Source organism: Nicotiana tabacum, chromosome 3 (genome assembly GCF_000715075.1).
Source record: "Nicotiana tabacum cultivar K326 chromosome 3, ASM71507v2, whole genome shotgun sequence".
Taxonomy (NCBI): domain Eukaryota; kingdom Viridiplantae; phylum Streptophyta; class Magnoliopsida; order Solanales; family Solanaceae; genus Nicotiana; species Nicotiana tabacum.
The window spans coordinates 197,941,800-197,969,751 of NC_134082.1; the positions used below are offsets into that span (position 1 = coordinate 197,941,800).

General features: G+C 38.0%; 1 long non-coding RNA gene across 1 annotated transcript; it reads left to right on the top strand.

Moving 5' to 3' along the window:
- The first annotated feature begins 24,141 nt into the window (after window positions 1–24,141).
- Window positions 24,142–26,236, top strand: LOC107785900 (uncharacterized). The gene is made up of 2 exons (XR_012708105.1): window positions 24,142–25,606; window positions 25,927–26,236. It is a non-coding gene; the product is annotated as an uncharacterized LOC107785900 (long non-coding RNA).
- Window positions 26,237–27,952: the final 1,716 nt, after the last annotated feature.

The window sequence follows — 27,952 nt, forward strand, 5'->3', positions numbered from 1 at the left end:
GACAAGGTTCGTGCCTTGGTTATCAACTTATCATGGGCTTGCATCTCGTTCACCACTCTCATCAGAATGATATTCACAGAACTACCTGGATCAATCAAAATTCATTTTGCATTAGTGTCATATACAAGTAAAGATATTACTAGTGCATCATTGTGTGGGGTTAGCACGCCATCTACATCTACATCATTAAATGTTATACCGTCTTCTTCCAATACTTGGTGTTGATACTCAATTTTTTCCTATCTATTTATCATATGCAAAATACATTTAAAATAGCATATGTATGCATATATAAGCATGTCCAAGTGTTTCATTATTTTTCCAATTTTTTAAAAGATTTTTAAATCAATTTATCGCCTTATTTTATCAGAAAAAACCAATAATTATTTCCTAAATTATCATTTTTGGTAACTCCTTTATTGTATTCTTATACTTATACCAAAATATAGCTAAGGTAATTTTTTCATATTTTTTACAAATTTTTTGAGTATTTTTAAAATTAAATTGCACATAATTATAATTTTAGCCTATTTTAAGATTTAATTGCGTTTATAATTAAAAAATTGATCCCAATATTTTTAAATTTAATATTTGTGTATTATTAATTAATTTAATACCTTTAATTTGTTTTCAGAAATCATTTTACTATTTTTATAAAATAAAAAGTGAAAAAGTGGCTATTTAAATACTAGCCCTAACTATTTCGATTTTAGCCTAAATTAACCCCCCAAATTAACCCCAATTTCAATTTCAAATGGACCAGCCCAATTACTAAACTACCCTCCCCTGATCCAATTAAGTTCAACCCGCCCGGCCCCCCATTAAATCCAGGCCGTTGATCAAAATGATCAATGACCACAATCCCTCATTTCCTTTTTTAATCCACCAACACCCCTTAACCCTAAATCATTTCACCTATCCAGTCGCCTCTGAACTCTCAAACTCTCTCGAACATTCTCAAACCCTAACCGCCTCTTACCACCACTTCTACCTTGAAACCCACCGGAATCCATGGCTTCTCAGGCCGTGGGAGTCTCATACCCACCTCCTCTTGCTCCCACGCACCTGATACCTGAAGATTCGAGGCCTGACCTCGAAAGTTTGCACCCATACCTCTACCGACTCGAGGTTCCACGGTCATCTCCGGCCGTGCTCCGGCCTACCATGGTGGTTTGAGCCTGATTCCAACCTCTCCGACTCAGATCGGTGACCTTTCAAAGCCTATCTCACTTCTAGGGTTCTTCTGAAACCCTAACCCTTCAAGGTTTTCTCCGATTTCTTTAGATCCGTTGTGTATCTGTGCTCTCCTTGAGTTTTCAAATGATTTCCCTAACTTTTCTTTCAAAAATTACTTTCAAATCCGATTTGCTTCCGATCTAGGGTTTTTTGAAAATGTTTAAGTGTTTCTCTGACTTTCTCTCCTTTTTCTTTTGTGTGTATTTGCCTCTACTATGTTCTTATATTTTTCTTCTACCACGTATGTTCTTCTACTGTATTTTCTATACCCCGTTCTTGTATGTTCTTCTACTGTGTTTTCTATACTATGTTCTCGTATACTCTTATACTATGTTCTAGTATTTTCTTCTACCATGTTCTATTATGTTCTGCCTAGTATATTTTTCTACTGTATTCTTAAGTGTTTTTACTATTTTTCTTCTACTGAGCTCTGTTTAAGTTTCTTCTAGAAAATCTCTTAAGCATGCTTCTTCTGCTGTTCTTATCAGTATTTTCCTTTATGTTCTTTGAATCCTTCTACTGTATTTGCATGTTACTTTGCTATCATGTTTTCTCATAAGTTTCTGTTGATGAAAGAAGCATGCAAGAGGTTTCAGTTCTAAAACCTCTGATCCTGTTTTGACTACTTGCCTTCTCATCTCTGTACTTGATTCAAGGTGGAAACCCTAGAATTTGGGGTTCCGCCAAGTTTGATTTTACGATTTGCCTGAACTAGGGGTCTTATTTATAAACCCCCAACTCTTTTAGACCAATTCCTTGTTTTCATATGATTCTGACCTTTTTACTAAACCCTTCTACTCTAGATTTTTCTACTAATGTTACAGTGACATAACAATCTTTTCTTTCATGCTTAACATATTCGTATGCTCCTTATATATGATAGACTTCCCTTTAAAGTGGCTTTTAAATTTGTGACTAGTTCATTCTTCCGTCTGAATATGGTCTGATTGATTCCCTTTCCACTGTTTGCTGATTTCGCTTAAGTTAAAAACCTTTTCTATCTTTTTGACTTGGTTCGTTCATACAAAATCCCTGACTGTTGATTTATTGGCTGTCAATTGATTTCCTTACCTTATTTATACAAACCGTGTATTTCAAAATTCTATTTTTAAATAAAACATTTATGTATTCACCCCTAATTGCCTACTTTGCACAAAGTATTTGGTTAATTTCTTTCCTTAATTGGTTTTACCCGTTTGAATCTGAATTCCTTAATTAAAGGGAGTCTTATGTAATTGATTAACAATCAGCTCATCAATTATTTTCTTACCTTATTTCTACTTGGTTTCTACACTATAAAAGGCACGACCTTTCTTCACAAACACACACTTCAGACTTCATAATTTCACAATCTCTTCTGAACTCACACTTATAGTATTCTGTTTTCCTGTTTGCATTTTGACTTTTACAAGACTACTGCTTTTTCTACTTATTTCTTTGAAACTGGTATCTCCTGATTTAAGTTTCATCATCACCCCAATGTGTTTACTTACAGTCTTTATATCCATGTCTATTTTATTGTTTTCGTAGAGTTTGACATTTAGCTTAGTATGCCAAGTTCTACTGCCTGTTTCTGTTGTGAATCTTTTCTCCCTATCTCATTACCCCTATGTGTTTGTAAATGGTAGCTTAGGGCATGGCAATATGAGTTGTTGCCCATGAACTGAGTTTTGAACCAATGGGGTCTTAACCTCTAAATAAGCCGAAGGGTGTGCCAGCATATTCCAATGCTGGGTATGCCCACCAGCCTGCTCTTCTTGTGCTCTTGCAACCCCCATTCCCTATATCCCTATGTGTACTACTTCCCTTTCCCTTTTATCCCTTTCAGAATTCTACACTTGCACTTTCTCCTAGTCTCTAAGTTCTGCCCCCCTCTTGTGAGCCTTGCCTTGGGACCTTGAGTTTTCTCTGAACTTGGATGCCTGAGGGCTGGCCTTTCTGCACTATGGCTTAATCTGTGATACATTTGGGTGTAAGCACTGCCCGAAGTTCATATGAGACTCTTAGGAAACTCTGACACACCCCAAATAGGAGAAAGGCTTTGAAATATAATCTCTTGGAGTTGATTTACTTCATACTTCAGATAGGAAGTCTGAATCAGGCTCTCTTTGGTTGTACTTTTTAATTTCTAATGTATTTTTCCTTTACTTTACTTTTTTTGGGTTGTAATAATTTTGTAATAAAACTCTCGGGGATGATCAGTGAAGAAAGAGGGTAACTATGTATGCAAAAGGGGTAGATAACCTGCCTATAGGAGTTTATGAATTTCTGCATTCTCATGTAGATACCATGCCTATAGGAATCTTGCATTGGCGTCTAGATACCATGTCTATAAGAATTTCTGCATAGATACCATGTTTATAGGAATCTTGCATTCTCATGTAGGTACCATGCCTATAGTTTATTTCTGAACTTCTGCATAGCATATAGATATCCTGCCTATAGGAATTTCTGAATTTCTGCACATCATGTAGATATCCTGCCTATAGGTTCTTTCTGAATCTTGCATATGCATTCCTCATCAGGCAAACATGTTCATAGATCTTAAATAATCAACTGCAATTAGATATCATGTTCATAGGCTTTAAATGAAATTCAGCATCTAGATGTCATGCCTATAAGGTCTCTGCATTTTTTACTACGTTTATAAGAGTGTCCAAAATTGACAACACATAGAAAGCATGCCTATAGGAGCCTTAATCGAATCTGAATCGTTTCACTCGCTTATAGGCCTAAAATCAATAACAATGACGCATGCTCTTTTGCTAAAACTTGCCTTTCTTTAATAACAGATGATTTTCTCAAATCAATATGTATTCATGTTTGTTTCATTGTTTCTGGAATCAGTTGATATCATGCCTATAGGGGTCTTCGTCTAACACTTAGGCAAGCCATAGGGTGAAAGTTTATAAACTGAATCAGACTTTTTATCAGCTACAACCAGCAGGCAGGCCTGATTCAGGCTTCTTATTTGAACTATGTAATAAATCAATCTGCCTCCACTGTTTAAGTTTTAATCAGACCCTAAATAGTATGAGCAAGTCATGCTAACTACTTGCTTTTCTCTGCTTAAAGGAGGTCTGCTTGAGCCTTTTCATTTGTTTATATGCTTCCCCATACTTTCCATATATGTTTTGTTTGTCGCCTTAGTATTCTTACCTTTTGAAACTACAAATAAGCCCAACATCCCTCCCCTTTAGGATTAGTAGTCCCAAATGCCTCCGGGACTGATAGGGTTGGGGCGGGTAATAACATGCAATAAGTAAACGAGATTATTTCGCGCTTTAATACCTCAACGGGGTGGGAAAGGGTAGATATGGATATGATGACCACGCGATAACATCTCGTGTAGCCCCTCATTGAGGAGTGATTACCGGGTGTTCTATGGGGTGATCCATATTATTAGTAAACCTAGGACCCCCCTTCCCTTTATTTTCTTTGTTTCTTTTAAATCTTTTTTAAACCATTTCTTTTTAGTTCCTTTTTCTTACTTTTTTTTATTACGTGAAAAATTCCCTCTTATTTGAAGCTTTTATTTGCCTATGTGTTATTTGCACTTAAGTCACAACAATAGCTTGGCCGGGAACCACACTAGTGGATCTTGAGGGGTGCCTAACACCTTCCCCTTGAGATAATTTCGAGCCCTTACCCAATCTCTGGTTGTTCAAATCAAACTTTCCTTAGTGTCCTAATGCACTCAAATCATTAGGTGGCGACTCTTCAATTCAAACTCAATTCCCGAGAGGGAACAAATTGTCTCCCAAATGTCACAAACCCGATTTTCGTGAGAAAAAAGGGGCACGACACTTGGCAAACTCGCTTCCCGTGGGTGACTATGATTTTTGACACCTTCTTTGCTGTCGTGTATGTTATGCCATTGATCTCCTCTCCTCCACTTATGACGTTAACCATTCTTTTTGGTGATGGAGATTTCGGCGGTTCTTACCTATTCTTCATATATGCCTACTTTCCCTTTTCACTAAACAATTTTGTTAAGTACCCTTGCTTTAATAGATGTTCAACTTCACCTGGTAATAATCTGCAATTTGCTGTTTTGTGACCGTGATCGTTGTGAAACTCGCACCAAAATTCGGGATTCCTCTTGTTTGGGCTCGAAATCATTTCTTTTGGCCACCGTACCTTATCTCCTATGCTTCTTAGAACGGCTACCAACTCAGATGTGCTTACGTTAAAACTGTAACTACCATTTTTTGCTTTTGAACCTCTGTCGTCGTCTAGAATGTCCTTCATGTTTCGCTCTTTTCCAAACCTTGACGACGAACCTGATTCTCTATCCCTTGATCTAGGATTATACCTTGGGTTTTCCTATTTTGAATGCAAATCTTTTCCTACTGGTTTCATATAAGGTTCGTACCTATTTTTACCGGACCTTTTTCAGTTTCTGCCCACCTTGAACTTACTCTTTCATCTTTCGTGACTGGGTGATGGTATCTTCTACTATCCGCAACTTTGTGTTGTACCTATTGTAAACATCATTCCAAGTTGTTGCAGGGAATTCTCGTAAGCTTTCTTTGAGTCTCCTCGTGGCTTCTGAGCTTTTTTCATTTAGGTTACTAGCAAAGGCCATAGCCGCCCAGTTATCAGGTACACGTGGCAACATCATCCTTTCACGCTGGAATCTATCTACGAATTCCCTAAGCAACTTCATATCTACTTGTTTTATTTTAAAAATGTCCTCCATTCTTTTTTCTGTTTTTTGAGCTACTGAGTGTGCTTTGATAAATGAATCTACAAGCTCAGCAAAAGAATCAATAGAATTTTCATGTAAAAGAGAATACCATGTCAACGCTCCCTTCGTGAGTGTTTCTCCAAATTTTTTGACCAACACTGACTCAATTTCTTGCTTGGTCAAATCGTTACCCTTAACACCAGTTGTAAATGTAGTTATGTGATCCCGTGGATCAGTTGTTCCATCGTACTTTGGGATATCAGGCATCTTGAATTTCTTTGGAATTGGTAAAGGAGCGACACTTGGCTTCCAAGGTTGTTGAGAGTATTTTTTCATATCTATCCCCTTGATTATGAACGACACTCCAGGTATTTCCTCTATGCGATCGCTCTGCTCCTTGAGCTATTTCTGCAAAGTTAGTACTAAACTTTGTAAATCATAATTAACTGGGTTACCCAACCCTCCATCACGAGATTCGTTGGGATTTCCCCCACTTCCTAAGGTAACGAGTCCCGAGCGAGGATTTTCTACGGTCGCGTTGTTGTTTGGAGTTGGTGTTGGTGCTACATTCGACAACCTGCTAACAAAAGCCCGAAGAGCATTACTGACCTGTTGAGCGATTAATTGTTTCAATGCTTCATCAATAGCTTGATCATTCTCATACTACTGATTCATATTTGATTCAGATCCGTCGGGAGTCCCTTCTCGAGATTGCCGAGGAGAGTTTTACTGTGAGGGGGCTGGAGTTCCATTCCCTTGTTGATTCACCTGATGTTGTTGATTTTCTTGGTGCTGTAAATTTTGTTGGTTGTCGTCGTTGACGTTCGACATGATTGTTTTGACAAAAGAATTGATTTAGAAAGTAAATATTATCAAATTTCCGGTAACTGAACCAATTTGTTTAACCAAAAAATAGGAATTCGGTCAAAGCGTAATTTTAGAAGAACTCGGATTACTGATAATCAAATAAAGAGATAATTGTATAACAAGAAAGGAAAACTAGACTAAGAAGTAGCCGAGTAAGCAATATAAAGCAATGTAAAAAAGTATATTCCAATATTAGTGTGTCCATACAAATGTTCATTCTTTTCTTTTTATAGCTATTTCCAAGTACAACGTTTCTTTCCTCTCATAGTAGAGCCATTATGAGCATTTAATGACATTAATAAAATATTATAATTATCAATCGTAACTGTTTCGTGAAGATTCTATAACGTTTCCTATCATTTACACTCATTAATTAAAGATATTATGAATATGTACTTTTTATTGTCTTGGTTCATTCCATTAGTGTCTCTTCAAATTATCAAAAGGCCTGAGTGACCGTTCCTTCTTGTCTTCATGACACTTCGCTCGCACCTATTAAGACTCGCGTCTCTTTAAGTAATCTTTGCCAGCTGTCACTCTTCTAATAATCCACGTGTCTTGACATGTCAGCCACATAATTAATTCCAAGTGTAAGATCGATTTTTCCCTAATACAAGTCACAAGCTAAATTAAATTACACCGATTATTAAAAAAAATATTTATATTGTTAATATATATAATTTAAATTATATTAATTTATAATAAAATATAAAATGAAGAGAATGAGACTAAGTAAAAGCTAAATAAAATGTCCAAATTATGACAGCTCTGTGGGGGGCACCCATGAAAGATCAGTACTATTTCTGTGGAATTAAAATCTTTAAGTGTGAGTAGGGACCTAATAATCTCAGCGATCTGTTTTGTTAATGGCGTTTGTTTTGTGGGCAAAAATAATTGGACTCATGTGCAAAGGCCAAAAATACCATCATTTTAATCAATTAATAGCCATTTATTGCGTTTCGGGTCCAATTCCACAAACAGTCCATGCTTGATAGCAACTGCCACGTGCCACCATTATTGGCTCTTCTTTTGTTTCTTCATATTCTGTTGTTTTGCTCTAAACCTTTAACCCATCACACTCATAATTCCCCCCCTCAATTTTCTTTCTTCTTTTATTGGTATGTTACTGTCAATTCTTTCACATTAATACAGGTAATGAACGGTTCTTTCTTTTTATCGTTTTGAGCAACCTTCAACCAAATGAGTTAGTTGTTTGGTTGAATTAGACGTTTTATGGTCTCTTCGGGAATATTCAATAAATTTTAAACGATAAAGACAAAATTAGCAGTATGACTTTTGCGTAAGGATAAAATGTAAGTCTAACAATAGTCAAAATTTAAAAATAAAAATAAAAATACGATGCAAGAACAATTTCCTTTTTATAATAAAATCGAAAAGAAAAGGGAAAAAGAAAAAGAAGAATGATCAAAGAATAGTAGGAAGTCTCTTTCTAATTTATGGATAAGTGTATTAACGCACTACTAATCGATATTGAACTATCCAAATAATTAGAAAAAATTTCATACTTAAAATTTGTCACCTCTTTCTTGGATATTTGTTGTTAAGTCAAGAAGTAAGAAAGGGTCAACTGCAATCATGTTTCTTTCTACAGGTTTTTGCACGAATCCCTTTTATTGATTTTTTTTGTTAAGACACATCACATTGTTTGGTATTTGATGTGTGATGCAACATAATGTAACGTCTAATATGATTCAAAAATGTGATTAGACACAAGTGCTGATTCAGATTGATCACGACACAACATATTAATATTAGACATTTACGCAAGTTGTATTAAATACCAAGATTAAAAATAGACGATTTAAGAAAAATACATTTCTGCATGCACACGTATACACAAAGTAAATGGATGACTATTAAAAGAATAGGCAAAGAAGAATATAACTCATTGGATCAATTTTGTATGGCAACATTAACTAGAGTCTAGACAAAGAACCTAAAAATCAATTTAATTTGACATCACATTAAATTAAGTACTTGAAAAGTCGGTTTTGTGGACAAATATATCACAAACGGTCCGAGTTTAATTTGATTGTGTTTAGTCGAAATTAAATCCTTGCAACTATTGAAAGTTGTACAATACAATATAATAAATTATTACTATATATATGTTTTTATAAAATATTTTAAGATATTTAAAACTAAAAAAGAGTATGGAAAGGAGATGAAACTATTGTATTGTTAAATATAAACAAGTCACAGACGAACAATAATTACATGTGAAGGCTAGACTTTTGTACTCCATTATATTTACTTGATACTATATGAATTATGATATGGCCTCATCATACAGGTAGTTTGAGGTTCCTATATAAAGCTCATCAAACTGCTTTTAATAAATATAAATAATAATTGGAAGTTCAATAATCATGGAAGTATGGAATAATTGATGAATCTTCAAAAAGATTATATAATGTGAATAAATTAAAAGCCGCACGAGACATCAGATGGGGATGGGATTTGTGGGAGGCAATTCCTGCCAAAAATTCAGAACAGATGCATATGGTTCGTACACATATCCCAAAATTTCCTATTAATTAAATTTTCTAAAAGACGAGAAAAGATTATGCAGTACACACTGATCAAATTATATTTTCATATTCATGTTTCCTGGTTCCAGCTGAATTTGTTTGATACTTGAAAGGTGTACATACTTTTCCTTGGCATTATTATTACATATGGGTGACTTTAATTTCAAGGCCGATTTATCATTTTAATTGATTCATTCAACCTTTAAGTTTTTAACAATGAACTCAAGTGTGGACTTCAAGATTAATTAAGTTATATATATGTACGTCTAAAAGGGTGTTTGTATGAAGTTTCATGTGGGGTTTCATAAAAATAGCATCTAAATGGTTTTATAAAAACTTTGCGTCACTCCACCAACTGTATTAAAGTTTTAAATTGAATTCTCAAAAAGTTTTTACACCCAAAAATCGATCAAAATCTATCCTTTTCCTTCTTCCTATGACAAGCCCAAACTACACCATCAACCGAAAAAGAATTGCATAGAATGAAAGGATAAAATAGATGTTTGATACGAGAAAAATGTTGTTCACTGGACGGATCGATGCAATAAACTTGGAGAAGAGAGATTTTGTTAGGTACTTCTCGATGACTGCATTCTGTGTTTGAACTTTACGGATTTCGATTTACAATTTTATAATATTGCATCGATTTTAATGGATGCAATTTATTTTTTTTTTGTACCTTTTTTATTGATTTTTAAAGCAAAAATATAGAATATGAACGAAAGCTACGGATTCAGATAGGCTCCAGAGTTCAGAGTACACGGCTTGTCCTAGGTATCCTTGGATCTAAGGGCTTCGTAGAAGGAATAAACGAATTCAAGTACCTTTACATATATAAGGTACGAGGTCAAAAAGAAATATTGCATGATTGTATGGACTGAAATAAGGTTTTCAGAGTAAGGTTAATTGTTAAATAGGATTTAAACATGCAAGTTAAAGAAAGTTTTGGGCCAATTTGTCATTGCAATAGAATGGAGAGGAGATTAAACAATTTATACGTATACATTTCAAAAAATTATATATATGCGACATCAGAATTTTTTTTCTGCTGAAATGAATCCTTTGAAGCTACTAGCAAGTTCATAGAGAAACCATTTTCAGCCATCATTTATGCGAACCACTCCCGTTTAGGACCGAAAAAGCCAGGTGTCATGCGGAATCTAGCAAAGCAAACCTTCAGACAATAAAGAGAAATATACCAAAAGAGACACAAACATTTAACGTGATTCGGTCAACTGATATACGTCCACGGCAGAGATGAGCAATCCACTATATAAAAAGAGAGTACAAAATATCAAGAGAACAACCTCACGAAGAGGCAAACACAAGTAACACACTAACACTTGTCCCGTAAAGTTCTCCCCCTAAACACGACTCTCAAACCCCCTATAGCTACATTGTGGATGCTGCTGAATGAGAAGGATCCTTAATTTATAGAAGTTCAAACATTTTCCTACAAGAAAAAGGACTAGCCAAATATGAGAGATTTGTAATTTCCTTCTACAAAAAGGAAAACTCAATTAAGGTAATTATATTGCTCCTTCCTTCAACAAATAGAAAAACCAAATGTGGTAAGAAAATTATGGCAAACACCTAACAATTCTCCCCCTTGGCCGGAATTTTCTGACGAAATAAACTTGATCTACCTTCTTCACATAGCCTTCAATATGTCGCATCTCCAAATCTCCACCACAAAGTTTGTCTCAATGTGTGTAGCACACCCGTCAAATTTCTCAGACAAAAAATCACGATTATCGTCAAATATGTTGCGGCTAGAACTGAACCCGCCAAGATGAACCTGTCTTGAGCCTCGCTCTGTAACTGTAACAAGTGCTTTGCTAGCTTTCGTATGACACCTGATTTTTACGGTCCTAACAAGTGGTATCAGAGTCAGCTTTGAGCGAGGTTCAAGACAGGTTCATCTTGGCGGGTTCAGTTCTAGCTGCAACATATTTGACGATAATCGTGATTTTTGTCTGAGAAATTTGACCGGAGTGCTACGTACGTTGAGACAAACTTTGTGGCGGAGATTTGGAGATGTGACCTGTTGAAGGCTTTGTGAAGAAGGTGGATCAAGTTTATTTTGTCAGAAAATTCAGGCCAAGGGGGAGAATTGTTAGGTGTTTGTCTAGATTTTCTTACCATAATTGGTTATTCTATTTCATGAAAGAAAAGACAACATATTTACCATAATTGAGTTTTTCTTGAGCAACGATAAATCATACAACAAAGGAGAAATATACCAAAAGAGACACAAATATTTAACGTGGTTCGGTCAACTGACCTACGTCCACCGCGGAGATGAGCAATCCACTATATAAAAAGAGAGTACAAAATATCGAAAGGACAACCTCACGAAGAGGCAAACACAAGTGACATACTAACACTTGTACCGTAAAGTTCTCCCCCTAAACATGACTCTCAAGCCCCTTATGGCTACATTGTGGATGCTACTGAATGAGAAGGGCGGATCCTCAATTTATAGAACTCTAAACCTTTTCCTACAAGAAAAGGGACTAGCCAAATATGAAAGAATTATATTTTCCTTCTAGGAAAAGAAAAACCCAATTATGGTAAATATGTTGTCCTTTCCTTCATGAAATAGAAAAATCAATTATGGTAAGAAAATCTAGACAAACACCTAACAATTTTCCCCCTTGGCCTGAATTTTCTGACAAAATAAACTTGATCCACCTTCTTCACAAAGCCTTCAACAGGTCACATCTCCAAATCTCCGCCACAAAGTTTGTCTCAACGTGCGTAGCACTCCGGTCAAATTTTTCAGACAAAAATCACGATTATCGTCAAATATATTGCAGTTAGAACTAAACCTGCCAAGATGAACCTATCTTGAACCTCGCTCAAAACTGGCTCTGATATCACTTGTTAGGACCGTAAAAATCAAGTGTCATACGGAAGCTAGCAAAGCAAACCTTGAGCAACGATAAATCATACAATAAAAGAGAAATATACCAAAAGAGTCACAAATATTTAACGTGGTTCGGTCAACTGACTTACGTCCACCGCGGAGATGAGCAATCCACTATATAAAAAGAGAGTACAAAATATCGAGAGAACAACCTCACGAAGAAGCAAACACAAGTGACACACTAACACTTGTCCCCTAAAGTTCTCCCCCTAAACATGACGACTACATTGTGAATGCTACTGAATGAGAAGGGCGGATTCTCAATTTATAGAACTTCAAACATTTTTCCTACAAGAAAGAGACTAGTCAAATATAGAAGAATTATATTTTTTCTAGGAAAAGAAAACTCAATTATGATAAATATGTTGTCCTTTCCTTCATGAAATAGAAAAACTAATTATGATAAGAAAATCTAGACAAACACGTAACAACTTTTACTAATAAAATATTTATTGTTTAACAAATCTGCCTATTCCAATAAAGTTCTCTTTCCAAATGTCAAAATCAAGAACAGTAAAAACGAATTTGGAGAAAGTATAAGTACTTCTCATTTTTCTATAATATAAAATGGGTTGAAATAAACTAAATATATCAAAATCGTACATTAAATAAGATATAGATACAACTTACTCTGTCATTTTCATTTACTCTGAAAATATGTCATTTGTTTAAACTCTATGCCCAATCAAAACAAGACATATAAATTGAAACAGCGGGAGTAAAAGGTAGAAGTAAAAATTACCATACAACCCTCTACAAGATACATGAAATGATTTTACATGGTCATCTAATTAGGAGTAAAGTGAGTGTCACATCATATATATACACACCCAAAAACCTGCAAGAAATTGCACCCAAAATCAGCTGCCACACATACTGTATTCAATGTGGCAAAATCGTGTAGTCAGCTGTAGATACTAGGCTGCAGCTTTTCATCCTCCAGGTCTATTCTATTCAATGTGGCAAAATTGTGCATCAGTTCTAACACTGGCCCTTGCAGTTAGTTTGTTTCAATAGTTGGTTGGGAGTTGCTCTCCTTAATTTTACATCTCTATACTTTTCACATACTCCTTTCGACCTAATTTATGTGACGTATCGGCACAAAGTTAGAGGAAAAAAAAGCTAGTGTATTTGTGACTATAACAATTGAATGTATGGTCTTAAATATTTCATAATATGGTGTAGCTACAAATTTTTTTTGTTAATGGTAAAAATGGATATATAAAATTGAGTATCACAACTCTGGTTGAGAAAGGAGGTAAATAGACGTCAAATATTTTTGAAACACTTGAAAATCGTTTATGTGAAAATATTACTCATTCTGTTTGATTTTATATGAGAAGTGTTTACCTAAAAAATGGTAATTACAGTTATATTTAATTTTGTAGTTCTAAAAATATGTGATCTATTTTTATGCTAGTTGTTAGATAATTGATGCTAAGTGAAAGACTGAAAAATAAGGTAGAAGCTTGTAGATAATGTAATAACCAAACTGAATGATCGGAGACGGGGCCTCGAGCTGACGTATATGGGGCCTCGAGGTCGAGTTAGATGCCCGGCTTAGAGCAATCGATGTAGGATTAATAATTATGAGAGCTACGATGGTGGCTCTTTATGATCAATGATAAGCAATCAATGAAGAACAATAAATGGAACACTATGAATATAATCAATAAATGCAAGCAATAAAATCAATAGAATATATTAGAAAGCAGAGATAATGTTCTTGTATATTCAATATTAAGCGTCAGATCCTTACAAAATGATAAGGGTCCCCTTTATATATAAGGGAGAATCCCAACATAGTACAAATGCATTTATTACCAAGATACATGGTTAGTACAACTATTTAATGCCATGGTACGGGCTAGAGCTAGCCAAATAGACTAAGTCAGCTTTAGTCACATGCCTTGGGAGCCTCACACTTTTTTACCATAACTATCGATTTGCACTGCCTCGAGGATGGACGTCGATAACCCCTCGGGTGTTAATCTCAACCATAATCTCGAGCCTATGTAAACGTGCTTATGAAGCGTCGTAATGACCGAAAATTGGACCCTCCGATTTTACCGTATACAGATAATCCCCGCATTTTTTAGAGTGAAACGATAAGAAACGACTTTGATATCCATCCCCTCGAACTTCCCGCGACGATGTTATAGTTATGACATAGGCCTTTTGTGAGAACTGAGGCATCCCGTCGGTTCACCCTTCTAGAATCATTCAATGTACCGCCGATTCATATTCTCCAAAGTGATAATATCGCCGTCGGTCCAGTTCCCAAAACACATTGATTGCTCTTGTCGGTTATGTTGCAACCCTTTCTATAAATGGAAGCCTTCTTGAACCAAAACTTCATTCAAAAAGTTCTTCAACAGCCTTCTACCCCTTTCTTCTCTTCATCCTCATCCATTGTTATCTTCCATATTTGAGGCTCGTGGCCTTAAGGTCATATGACAGTATTCTCATCAGTTACGCCATGGCCCTTTCCCAAAGCTTTCCTCTACTGAGCGGGATTGTACCGATTTTTTGTTGTTGTTGTTGGCCCGAGGTAACGAGAGAGAAATATCAAACTATCTTTGCATTAAAGGATATGAGGACTATGAACTTCTACTCATCTTTCCCAATTACTCGATATGGCGTCTCACTACTTTTGCTTTCCGTGGAGTGAGGTGGTGTCATCTACTAACTGTTGCACCCCGCATCGGTGCAATATCTCAAGAAGTGGCTTCACAATAGTAGTACTGGCGAGACCCATACTCGCCAAATTTTTTACCCAGCCACTTCTTCATCTTTTACTGCTTCTTCCTCATCTTTTTTCTGCTTCTTATTCATCTTTTTCTTCTTCTTCCTCATCATTTTTTGTTTCTTATTTAATCTAGAATATACCGTTTGAAATATCGAGAGTAGGTCCCGAGGGAACGGTTCTCGAAGACACTACCCGAGGGTGTACCCCCGAAAGCAGATTAGGCTTGTAGCTATTATATACATTTTTTCTTTTGCTTCTCTGTTTCTGTGTAAGGACCCTTCGTAGGCTTTTGTAATCATGTGTAAGGAACCTTCGTGGATTTTTGTAATCATCGTTTATTAATGAAAAGGTGTTTCTTTTGTTTTGTAGCCGATTTATGTTGGATTTCCTTTTACTTGCGTTTATGAAGAATCTGAGTGCATGACTCTACTGATTGGTTTGAATAATGGGTCTGAATGTAGCTGTTTCCCCGATCCTTGATCGGTTAATACGATATCCTGTGGAGCCCTTTGCCGTTCCTCGGGCTGAGCCCGAATCGAATTGATACGAGCTTAGGTCATCGGGACCCCCCGACTTCGAATTGAATAAGAGTAGGGCTTCGAACTTTCAGAACGAAACTTAGCCTTTCAGACCCCGTCGATAGTCCTCGAGGGGGGATAATTCGCTTGGGCTTCTGCGACTAAAAATAGCCTTTAGGCTTCAGCAGATAGTCCTCGGGATAAAGTTCGTTCGAGCACGGGCGATCTGAAAACTTGTCTTAAACTGAGAGCGAAAATAGCCTCAAGGTGTTATAGATAGACCCAAGATGAGGGTACGCCCGAATTTGGATAACCCCTAGGTTAAAGTAACAGAGAGAGCGTTTAACTTGATCTGAAGGGGAAAGATAGCCTTAAGGCTTTATTGGTAGTTTTTGAGTGATAGTTGTCTCTGGCTTAGGTAGCTTGAGGGCCGGAGGATCGGGTAAATAGCTCGTGCTTGCTATAGTAGAAATCCTCGAGGTAGGGTACCACTTCGAGGTCAAGCCCATATGAGTAGGTTTTTAGAGCTTGTCTTTTTTGTGGCAGAGGTCTTTAAGATCAGGTACCATGGCTTGTAATGATATCAATGGCTCCTTAGAGCCTATCTTCTTTTTGACAGAGGTCCTCGAGATCGGGCACCATCTCGAGGCTTGTAATGATATTAATGGCTCCTTAGAGCCTATCTTCTTCTTGATAGAGGTCCTCGAGATCAGGTACCATCTCGAGGCCTGTAATGATATTAATGGCTCCTTAGAGCATATCCTCTTCTTGACAGAGGTCCTCGAGATTGGGTGTTATCTCAAAACTTGTAACATTATCAATGGCTCCTTAGAGCCTATCTTCTTATTGACAGAGGTCCTCGAGATCGGGAACCATCTCGAGGCCTATAATGAAATTAATGACTCCTTAGAGCCTATCTTCTTCTTGACATAGGGCCTGTAATGATATTAATGGCTCCTTAGATCCTATCTTATTCTTTTTGACGGAGAATCCTCGAGATCGGGTACCATATCAAGGCTTGTAATGATGTAGGGGTCTTTGATCCCCAAAGCGTTGTACGACAACGTTAATTGCATGACATGGTTATGAAGAGACCAATGAAATCCCGCTGGCACATCTTCCCCAAGTGAAAAATGGCTTAGTCAGCATTTTTAATTGGCCTTCGCAGGGCGACGGAGATTATAGCGAGACGAGTTCAGCCCGGAGGCTCAGAAAGGGTGTATCAATTAAACCCCCAGCACCCGAGTTTTGTGGTTCTAGAAAATGATCCCTCCTCCGTTGTCGTATTCTTTTATCGTTGAAGGTAGTTCGAGGAACGAGGGTTCTCTGCCGCTGACTTCTTCTCCCATCGAAGGTACTTCGAGGGATGCTCGACGTTAGGGGCCGCATATATCGGGCGATCGTATCCCAATCGGGGGTGGTTCTACCAGGGTAGATGGAGCCGGACTAGTAGATATGCGCTCAACTTTCGAAGAAGCTCAATGGCTCTACTCTGAGGTGAGTTTTGGCCATTCTATTGGTTTTATAGTTTTGTAATTTTTACTCTCTTACCGAGTTTCTCTTTCATAGGCTTTTAACAAGCTCAAGTCCGAGCTGCTCCATCGTGAGATCAGGTTGCGAGAAGTCGTGGATGCGGAGAAATCCCTCAGGCTTCTATGCGATGAAAGGTAAGATGAGCTAGCACACTTGCGGTATAAGGAGAGTCGAAGTATGAACTGCGAGAGCTACCTCGAGGAGCAGGTAATGTTTGTTTCGAGGGAGTGCACATTTTTTCTTCTACCTTCTGAGGCTAATGTCTAGTTAATTTTAGTCGCAAAAAAAGATGGAGGACCTGGAATGCCTCAGGAGCGAAGTTGGTCATGCCAAGTGCAAGCGCGATGAGCTAAAGGCTCGGGTGGACACCCATATATCGGCTAAGAAAGACGCTTTGGCCAAGGTTTCTACCCTCGAAGTGCAACTTCACAACGCTCACGAGAACAACTTGGTCCGAGCGGACATGATTTCAAGGCTTGAGTTTGAGCTCCTAAAGGTGAAGGCCGAAGTCGTGGATGCCCGAGCTGAAGCCGAAGAAATCCGAACTAAGGCTGATAAGAAGGTGGCTGTCTATTTGAAGGATACTTCCAACGCTCGTGCTGAGCTGACTCTCGACCAGGAGAGTAGGAAGAAAGAGTACATGAGGTGTAAATCTTGGAAGGAAACCCTCAAGGAAATTCATGCCAGGGGCTTCGACCTATCGGAAGAGATAAAGCAGGCGAAGGCAGAAGAATATGGTGCTAAGCTCATTCTGTTCGATGCCGAAGATAGCGAGAAAGAGGCCGATGGACCATAGTCCCTGAGGGGAATGTAGATTAGGCATTTCCCTTCTTGTTTTGTGTATAGTGTTTTCAAAGAACTTTGTAAATGAGGCTTGTATTCTCTCACATATATGTATAAAAGGAAACCTCGCGGTTTTATTTTTCATGCATTTCCCTTTGCCTTGATATTTGTCACTCATTAGCCAGATAAATTGGCCTTCGAGTTAAAAGGAATCTTCAGATCCATAGTATGGCCCTAGGGCTCATTGAGCTGGCCCGTAGGCTCTTACGCGCTTGGTCGGTGTGACCTTTTTGTATAAGCCGATGTTTGAGCTCTTATGCTTTTGCTCTTAGGCATATTTAGTTAACTGTTTTGGGTTCAGTCTCCGAGTCGGGTTTCGACTTGAGCTCATTTGACCTTTAAGTTTATGAATTTAAAGTTGGCCCTTAGGCTCTTACGCATTTGGTCGGTACGACTTTTTATATGGACTGACGGTAGTGGCTCTTACGCGTTGGGTCGGTACGACCTTTAGTATGGGCTGGTGGCAGTGTCTCTTACGTATTGGGTTGGTATAACCTTTACTATGGGCTGGCGACAGTGGCTCTTACGTATTGGGTCGGTACGACCTCTAGTATGGGCTGGTGGCAGTAGATCTTACGCATTGGGTCGGTACGACCTCTAATATGGGCTGGCGGTAGTGGCTCTTATGCATTAGGTACGACCTCTAGTAGGCTTTATTTTTCCCTCGTTAAGGACTTTTGAAATTGTGTTTGCCTGACTCTTCGATGGTTCGATAAGAACCTCGAATGTGAGCCGTTACATGGCGATGATCGATCACCTTGGGAGGTTTGGCTCGGTGGCTGAGTATCTTGAAGCCTATAGTTTGGAGCTAACATGGTATAAGCTTTTTTGCCTATGTCGAGGGTAGCCTGTTTAACTGGTTCTTTTCGAAGTACTTTCGAAGCAATTGAAGGCCTGTGGTTTTATAGCGACGGTGGGGCGTCCCCGAGTCGCATTAGTTTGGCTGGTACAACCTTATGGCCGTAGTCGTTGTGTTTGGCTGGAGCCTTTCACTTCCCGAGTGAAGTAGTTTCAGCGTCTATATCGAGGGTATTCCATTTTAGGGGTCTTACAAGTTTGATATATAGCCTTAACTTTAAGATCAGGATTATGCCTTTTGTAAGGGTCTACAAATTTTTACATGCCTTTGAGGTCTTACAATTTTGGTTACTTGGTACAAGTATGTTTCATGCCTTGCTTGAGGTCTTACAGTTTTTGTCACTTGGTACAAGTGTGGTTCATGCCTTTCTTGAGGTCTTACAGATATTGTTGTTGCCTTATATAGGTCTTACGAGACCGAGGTTGCCCACATGAGGTCTTATGGCCTTGGGTTTCTTGATAAGTCGATAGGGGGTGGCAATTGGCGGCAGTCCCCGAGTCAGCAAAAGTTTCTTGGCTCGGGAGCCATTCCTTGTAAACTTGGTATTGCCTCATTGAGGGCTTACGAGTTCGGAGTTTCCGACCTAGTGGTCCTGTGGCCTTGAGTTTTCGACTCCAGTCCCCGAGTGTTCGGGACGGTTTTTTTGCTCTGAAGCCGTTTTGTAAACTTGGCGTTGCCTCATTGAGGGCTTAGCTTCAATTTTTTGATGTCAGTCCCCGAGTGTTCGGGACGTTTTTGGATTTGGAGCCGTTTTTGCAAAAAATACCGAACTCCTTAGAGATGCAAGATGCTTTGATAAAGGGGAAAGTATTATTTGATTACTTGGTACAAGTATACGTATTTTTGCTGTTAAGGGCTCGATTATTCTATACGGACGTGGTTCGTTTGACCGTTTGGCTCGATACATTATTTTCCTATCGAGACCCTGTTCAGCACATCTTGGCTTCTCCGGGGAGGTGACCTTCCGGGGGGATGTCCCTCAGTATTCGAGGTTGATTGCAAAAGAAGCCTTAAATACTTGTTGAGTCTTCCTTAGGTAGAATATAGATGTTGCCTCATTAAAAATATTGCGGGTAAAACCCTTCTTGGGATAAAAACCCGATCGAAGGAAAAGAGTGCAACGTATCCTTTCGGAATCTAAGGCCTTCGAGTTAGAAAGTGCTTCGGCCATTTCCATCGGATACATGCATTCAGGTTAGTATGAATGTAACTGAAGAAGGGAGATGACCGTACCTTAGTGCTGACGGCTCTTCAAACCTTGATGTGATTCAATCGTTTGTTATGAGGACTTGGTACGGTCCTTCGTTTTGTTTAATTGGGCTTAGCCGAGAATGTAGCTTGTTATTGCTATCTTACTATTTGCTTATCCTTCGGCTCCTTCGATGGTGAAGGTATTGGTTTTTGTGTCACATCGTGCACCGCGAACATCTCTTTTGCCGCAAGCTGCTCCCCATAGACGGTTTTCACCCTATCCTTTTTCAGGAATTTTATCATTTGATGGAGGGTGGATGGTACTGCTCTCATGTAGTGTATCTATGGCCTCCCGAACAAGGAGTTATACCTCATGTCTCCTTTGATGACATGGAATTTGGCATTTTGGGTTGTGCCAGCCACGTTGACTGGGAGGGTGATTTCCCCTTTCGTTGTCTCGCTTGCTATGTTGAACCCGTTGAGGACTCGAGAGGCGGGCATGATTTGGTCAAGCAGTTCGAGCTGCTCTACCACCCTCGACCTGATAATATTGGCCGAGCTACCTGGATCCACAAGCACACATTTAATTTAAAATATATTTACAAGGAAAGAGATTACCAGTGCATCGTTATGAGGCTGAGACAAGGTCTCGATGTCCTCATTGTTGAATGTGAGAGCATCCTCGGGTATGTAACCACGGGTTCGCTTTTCTCTAGTGATGGATATTTTTGTTCTTCTGATAATGGGTTCTTGTGGAGCATCGATGACTCATAAGATCATATGGATGACATGTTGTGGCTTACTTATTTAATTCTTCTTGATTGCCTCTCTTTTTCGGAACTAATTTTTGGCCAGGTCGCTGAGGAATTCTCGGAGGTGACCTTTGCTGAGTAGTCGGGCTACTTCTTCCCAGAGTTTCCGACAATCTTCGGTCATGTGGCCGTGCGTGTTGTGAAATTCACACACTAAGTTATGGTTTCTTTGCAGAGGATCTGATTGTACAGGCCTTGACCACCTGGTGTCTCTGATTTTACTGATGGCGAATATGATGTCTAAAACGTCAACGTTGAAGTTGTATTTCGACAAGTGGGGCACCTAACAAGTTCCCGAGGATTCTGGCCTCGATCTATCCTCTAGTCATTGCAGGGTATGTTGTGCCTTGGGCGTTTCTTCTATCTTCAGTGTATGGTTGGTATCTCTCATTATTCAGCTTTGACTCCTTTGCTGGAAGCCTGTTAGGATATATCGAGCCCGAGGGGGTTCCTAGTTGGTCACATTCGGCCCTGATCTTTGATTGGTATCGGTTGTGGACGTCCGACCTAGTCACAGCGGGATACTCGACTAAGTTCTGCTTCAATTGTTTCAAACCTTGAGTGAAGGCCTGTACCGCCCAGTCATCGGAGACCGGTGGTAGTTCCATTCATTCCATTTGAAAGCAAGATACGAACTCTCGCAGCATCTCGTTCTCCCTTTGCTTGATTTTAAAGACGTCGGATTTCCTTGTAGCTACTTTGATGGAACCAACATGTGCCTTTATGAAAGAATCTGCCAGAATGGCAAATGAATCTATCGAGTTTGGGCCAGGTTGTGATACCACATCATTGCTCCTTTTGAAAGCGTCTCTTCGAACTTTTTCAGTAGGACAGACTCGATCTCGTCGTCATTTAGGTCGTTGCCTTCACTATACAAGTGTAAGTAGTGACATGCTCGTTGGGGTCCGAGGTTCCGTTGTACTTCATAAGGTCGGGCATTCTGAACTTCTTTGGAATGGGTTTGTGGGCAGCTTCCTGTGGGAACTAATTTTGTACAAACTTCTTTGAATCTACACCTTTCAGAATCGGGGGTGCGCCCAGAATTTGATCGACCCCAGAATTGTAGGTCTCTACCTTCTTGTCGTTGGCTTCTATCTTCTTCTCGCTCGACTCGATCCTCTTTTTGAGGTCCTCGAGCATCTTTATGATGGCGGGGTCGGCTGCCGATCCATTGTTGCTTGATCTTTCTGGTACCTGCTTGGCTCGGGGAGCCGTTTCCCGAGCTACCGTGCTGGGAGTCTTTTGGTGGCTTTGCAGCTGAGCAATCACCAGTTGTTGTGCTTGTAACATTTCAAAGATGACGTGAAGGCTAACCCCTTGTTCTTCCTGAGCCGGGGTTTTTTGAGTTTCTTGTTGATCTTCTTGGTGTATTCTCTTGTTGGTGTGGGAGCTTATATCGACGTGTTAGACGTTGCACGAGACCACGTCCACGAGAATTGGTTCTGGTGTATTCTCAGGGTTTTATGGTGGTACACCAACACCTAGAACATCCACACCATTTTCTCCGTGGTCTTCAAGGTTGTCGTTTTTACGTGCATTTACTGAGTTAGACATTTTGACCTGAAATCAAAGATCTTGGACAAGAAAAAGTGTGAAAAGTAACTTGTGTTATGTAATAAACCAACAAGAAAATAATCACTATTATTTTTAGCCCCACGGTGGGCGCCAAACTGTTTACCTTGAAAATGGTAATTACAATTAGATTTGATTTTGTGGTTCTACAAATATGTGATCTATTTTTATGCTAGTTGTTAGGCAATTGATGTTAAGTGAAAGACTAAAAAATAAGGTAGAAGCTTGTAGATAATGTAATAACCAAATCGAATGATCGGAGATTGGGGCCTCGAGCTGACGTATATGGGGCCTCGAGGTCGAGTCAGATGCACGGCTTAGAGCAATCGAGGGAGGATTAACATTTATGAGAGCTACGATGGTGGCTCTTTATGATCAATGATAAACAATCAATGAAGAACAATAAATGGAACACTATGAATATAATCAATAAATGCCAGCAATGAAATCAAGAGAATATGTTAGAAAGCAGAGATACTGTTCTTGTATATTCAATATCAAGCATTAGATCCTTACAAAATGACAAGGGTCTCCTTTATATATGAGGGGGAATCCCAACATAGTACAAATGCATTTATTACCAAGATACATGGTTAGTACAACTATTTAATGTCACGGTACGGGCTAAAGCTAGCCAAATAGACTAGGTCAGCTTTATCACATGCCTTGGGAGCCTTCCACTTTTTCACCATAACTATTGATCTGCACTGCCTCGAGGTTGGACGTCGATAACTTCTCGGGTGTTAATCTCGACCATAATCTCGAGCCTATGTAAACGTGCTTATGAAGCGTCGTAATGACCGAAAATTAGACCCTCCGATTTTACCGTATACAAGAAATATTTAATTGGATGCGATATTAGATATTAATTTGATTAAACTATTATATCAACAATACTAGAGAAGCTGTCGTGTTCTTTGTATATTGAACTTATATATTCTTTGGTTTTGTTTGCATCTTTGTTTATATCGGAACGCATGTGTTATAAGTCGAAATCTCTTGTAACTTTTCCTCTAGAAAATGGTTATAAAACCCTGTGGCTCGTAGCACAGGACACTTTAGAGCTCGGGTTATCTCAAAAGCTCACTTATATTGCTTGAATATCACGAAATGTAATGGTTTCGAGGTTTCTTCTAATTTAAATTCTTTTTATACGTTTTCTCTCGGTTACTGCTTACTACAATTGAAAAGGTTTTTAATCCCATAAAAGTTTTAGACATTGAATTAAGAGCTTGCTGTTCCAGGTTGTCTGTATTAATTTGTCTTTTTCTTTTTTTGGGGCTAGAACTATATCTTTCTTGAGCTGTTAGGATGACATCCATACCTACCAACTAAAAAATGTTAGAACTATATCTTTCTTGAGCTGTTAAAATGTTAATTCACCTAAAAGTCAAAGTGACTAATTGTTTTTCTATGGGAACATAGACAATTACATAATTTGTTTCAAATAAAATTAATATATTCTGAAACTACCTAAAAATACTAAATTACATGTGTTCTGATTAAAACTTTTTAATTTTTTTTTGACCCTCGTAACTTTAGCTCCATTCAAATATGACTTCCTCAGATAATATCATCGTATATTGAAATCACAGATTAGTATTTACGTCGTTACATTTTGTTAAAGAAAATATAGCTCAAAGCTCATAAGGGCAGTCTTGTAATTTTACCATGTTAGTTAGTTATTCTTTGAAGTCACTGTTAACAGAAATAGTTTGTTAATTGATTAAGGTTAGATAGCTCAAGCTAGTGATCTAGTATAAATAATGTTGTAATCTTTCATTCAAACTAAGTTCAATAATGCAGAATCAATATTTCTGTTTCTACACTCTTCTCTCTCGTTTTCTTCTTTCTACTCTACAGTATCTTCTTATTCTCTTAAGTCACTGATTTTGTGACTATCATTTCTTCAATCAATTAAGTTCATGGTATCAGAGCCTCAAAGCCAAGTTCATACAACTTTGATTTGATTCAAAATTCCGCAATTCTAATTCAATTCTGTTGTTTCTTGGTTGTATCGAGAAATTCAAGAACTGAAAAATGAGTTTAAACAATGATCAAGAAGATGATTTTCGTCTGAACCAAACCGCTGGAGTATCTTCTCAACAAGCAGGTATGGATTACAATCACTCCCTGTTTCTTCATCCTTCAGATGTTAGCGGAATACAGATTATCTCATTTCAGCTGACTGAAATTGAGAATTACTCTGTTTGGTATCGGTCTATGCGTGTAGCGATGCTAGGAAGGAACAAATTAGGAATGGTGGATGATTCTTGTAAGTAAGAAAGCTTTCCTGCCACTATGTGGAATTATTGGGAGAGAGTAAACGTTATTGTACTCTCTTGGGTCATGAATTCTGTGAATAGTAGCCTTCTTGGTGGTATAATGTATGCGTATAATGCTCAGGCAGTCTGGGATAATCTATATGAACGATTCTATAAAGTAGATGATGCAAGAACTTTTAACTTGCACAAAGAAATTGCCACTCTTACTCAAGGGACTTCATCTATATCAGTGTACTATTCAAAATTGAAGGACATGTGGGAGGAATTTGAAGCTTTAATACATGTTCCTGGTTGTGATTGTCCAAGATCTAGAGATTTTGTGGTTTACTTACAGAAACTAAAAGTATACCAGTTTCTGATGGGCCTCAATGAGTCCTATGCCCAAGCTAGAGGTCAAATTCTTATGAGAAGCCCACTCCCAACAGTAAATCAAGCATACTCAATGATTATAAGTGATGAAAGTCAAAAGGCAGTGGCTGCTACTTTTGGAATTTTGGGTGCAAATCCAGCCATTACTACAGAAAATTATGATATAGCAATGTATACAAAAAATACGGGAAATCAAAGGTATAAAAGGAACTATAATGTTCAATATGACTTCTGCAAACTTAAAAGTCATAACAAAGAAAATTGTTTCAAGATAGTTGGCTATCCTCCAGATTTCAAGTTTAAAAAGAAAGGGTCAAGAACCTACAATGGTGGAGCAAGAGGTCCAACAGCTTATAATGTTCTTGCAGAAATTCCAAATCACCAGCCTAATGTGAATTCAATGGGACTTACCAACAGGCATCAGGAACTCACCAACAGACATCTCAGATGACAAATTTTCAAAACATGGGCTATACTGATAATCCACAATCAATGCCTCAGATAGGAGAATTCACAAAAGATCAATATGAGCAGATATTACAAATCCTAAATAAAACTAACACAGAAGGCAACAACAACAACTCTGCAGCAAATGTAGCAGGTATGAGTAGTGCTTTGTTAGTTTCAAATTGTCCAAAAGAATGGATTATTGACACTGGTGCAACTAACCATATGGTGTCTGATATTGAAATGCTAAATCGGGATTCTATAGTTGAAAATACTAATCCTAAGAGGGTATGTCTTCCTAATGGTGAAGTTTCAAATGTTACTTACCCTGGAACTAGCTCAATATCTGCTAGAAGCACACTTAGCAATGTTTTTTATTTGCCTCAGTTCAAATTTAATTTAATGTTTGTATCAAAAATGACTAAGGAACTAGCTTGTACAACAACCTTCTACCCTCATTTTTGTATTTTCCAGGATCTCTTCAATGGGAGGGTGAAGGATATTGGTATATATAGAGATGGGCTATACATTCAAATGAGTCAACTTGCTAATAAAGATATGAATTTTGGCCTTCTTGTCAAGGAAGTGCTTAGTGCAGAAGATATAAGTCTATGACATAAAAGATTTGGTCATATGTCTATGTCTGTTCTTAGGAGAATGATTCAGAACAAAACTGAATCTATAGCAGAAGTAGTAAATAAATGTAATGTGTGTCCTTGTGCAAAACAAGTCAGATTACTCTTTCTAGCAAGTTGTATTAAAAGTACTGAGTGTTTTGAACTGATTCATATGGATATTTGGAGGCCTTATAAGATTCCTACATTTGATGGAGAAAGATTTTTCTTGACTATAATTGATGACTTCTCTAGGATGACATGGACTTACTTATTAAAATTGAAGTCTAATGTGTGTGTTATCATTCAGTATTTTCTAAATTTTGTTCAAACACAACGACAAAATAGTTAAGACAATAAGAATAGACAATGGCACAGAATTTGTTACTACTGTCTGTACTACCTTATTCAAGAATCTAGGAATCATACATCAGAGAACATGTGCCTATACCCCTCAGCAAAATGGAGTAGCTGAGAGAAAACATAGACACGTCCTAGAAGTAACCAGAGCTATCAGATTTCAAGCTAATAGTCCTATTAAATTTTGGGGTCATTGTGTTCTAGCAGTTGTATACATACTTAACATATTGCCTTCATCAGTTATAAGAGTCACCCTTTGAAAAATTATACAAAAGAAAACCTTCACTGATTCATTTAATGGTTATAGGCTGTATTTGCTATGCCAAGATTATATAAGAAACACACAAACTTAAACCAAGAGCTAAGTCTATAGTATTAATGGGCTATTCAGAGGTTCAAAAAGGTTATATTTTATATTATTTAACTACTCATTCTTTCTTTGTAAGCAGAGATGTTATCTTCAGGGAAGATGTGTTTCCATTCAAGAACACTACTGCATATTCACCTCCTATATTTCTGTCTCAACCTAATTTAGACAATAGACAATTTGAAGAATACAATCAGCAACTTGTTGGTCCCTCTCAAACTTCAAATACTTAAGTCTATGAAGCTGATTACACGGATACAAATGTAGAAGAGTTTCAAAATCCTAACTTACAAGCTAGCACAGAAAGCTTGAATATAGCTCCATCTGCTACTGCAAATCTACAACAGAATCACTCATCAACTGTTCTTCCTACTACCTCAGTGGATAATCAACAGATTCAACAAAATATCACTACTAGAAGATCTGGCAGGGAAAAATATCCTCCAATATGGATGAAGGACTTTGTTTCCTTGAATGTACATCATGATGTCAACTATCCAATATCAAACTATCTGTCTTATGAAAACATTTCACCAAAGTATCAAGCTTACCTATCTACATTCTCCACAACAACCGAACCTAACACTTATGCAGAAGCAGTTAAAGATCCTAGATGGGTTGATGCAATGAAATTAGAGATTGAAGCACTTGAAAACAACCACACTTGGAAAGTTGGTCACTTGCCAGTGTAGACGCCCCCTTTTTCTATATATGGGTCGAAATCGGGTATACGATATTGGGAGGACAACTCTATTCCCTTTCGAGAATTGGGTCTTAGAAGTTTAAGAGTCGCCACCTAATGATTATAGTGCATTAGGATACTTTTAAGAAAGGTTTGAGATGAAGGGACTAGAGATTAGGGTAAGGGCTAGAAATTATCCCGAGGGGAAGGTGTTAGGCACCCCTCAGGATCCACAAGTGTGGTTCCCGACCATGCTACAATTGTGACTTTAAGAAGACAAGTAGAAAAATAAAGCAAAGGGCTTCACATAGTTTTGCAAACAAGTTTAAGAGTCGAAGAAGTAGAGAGTTTAGAAAATTAGTTTTAAAAGAAAACTTAAAAATTAACAAGTGAAAGGGAAATGGGTCCTAGGTTTACCGATAATATGGATCACATCAATGCAATATCCAGCAATCACTCCTCAGAAGAGGGATCGCG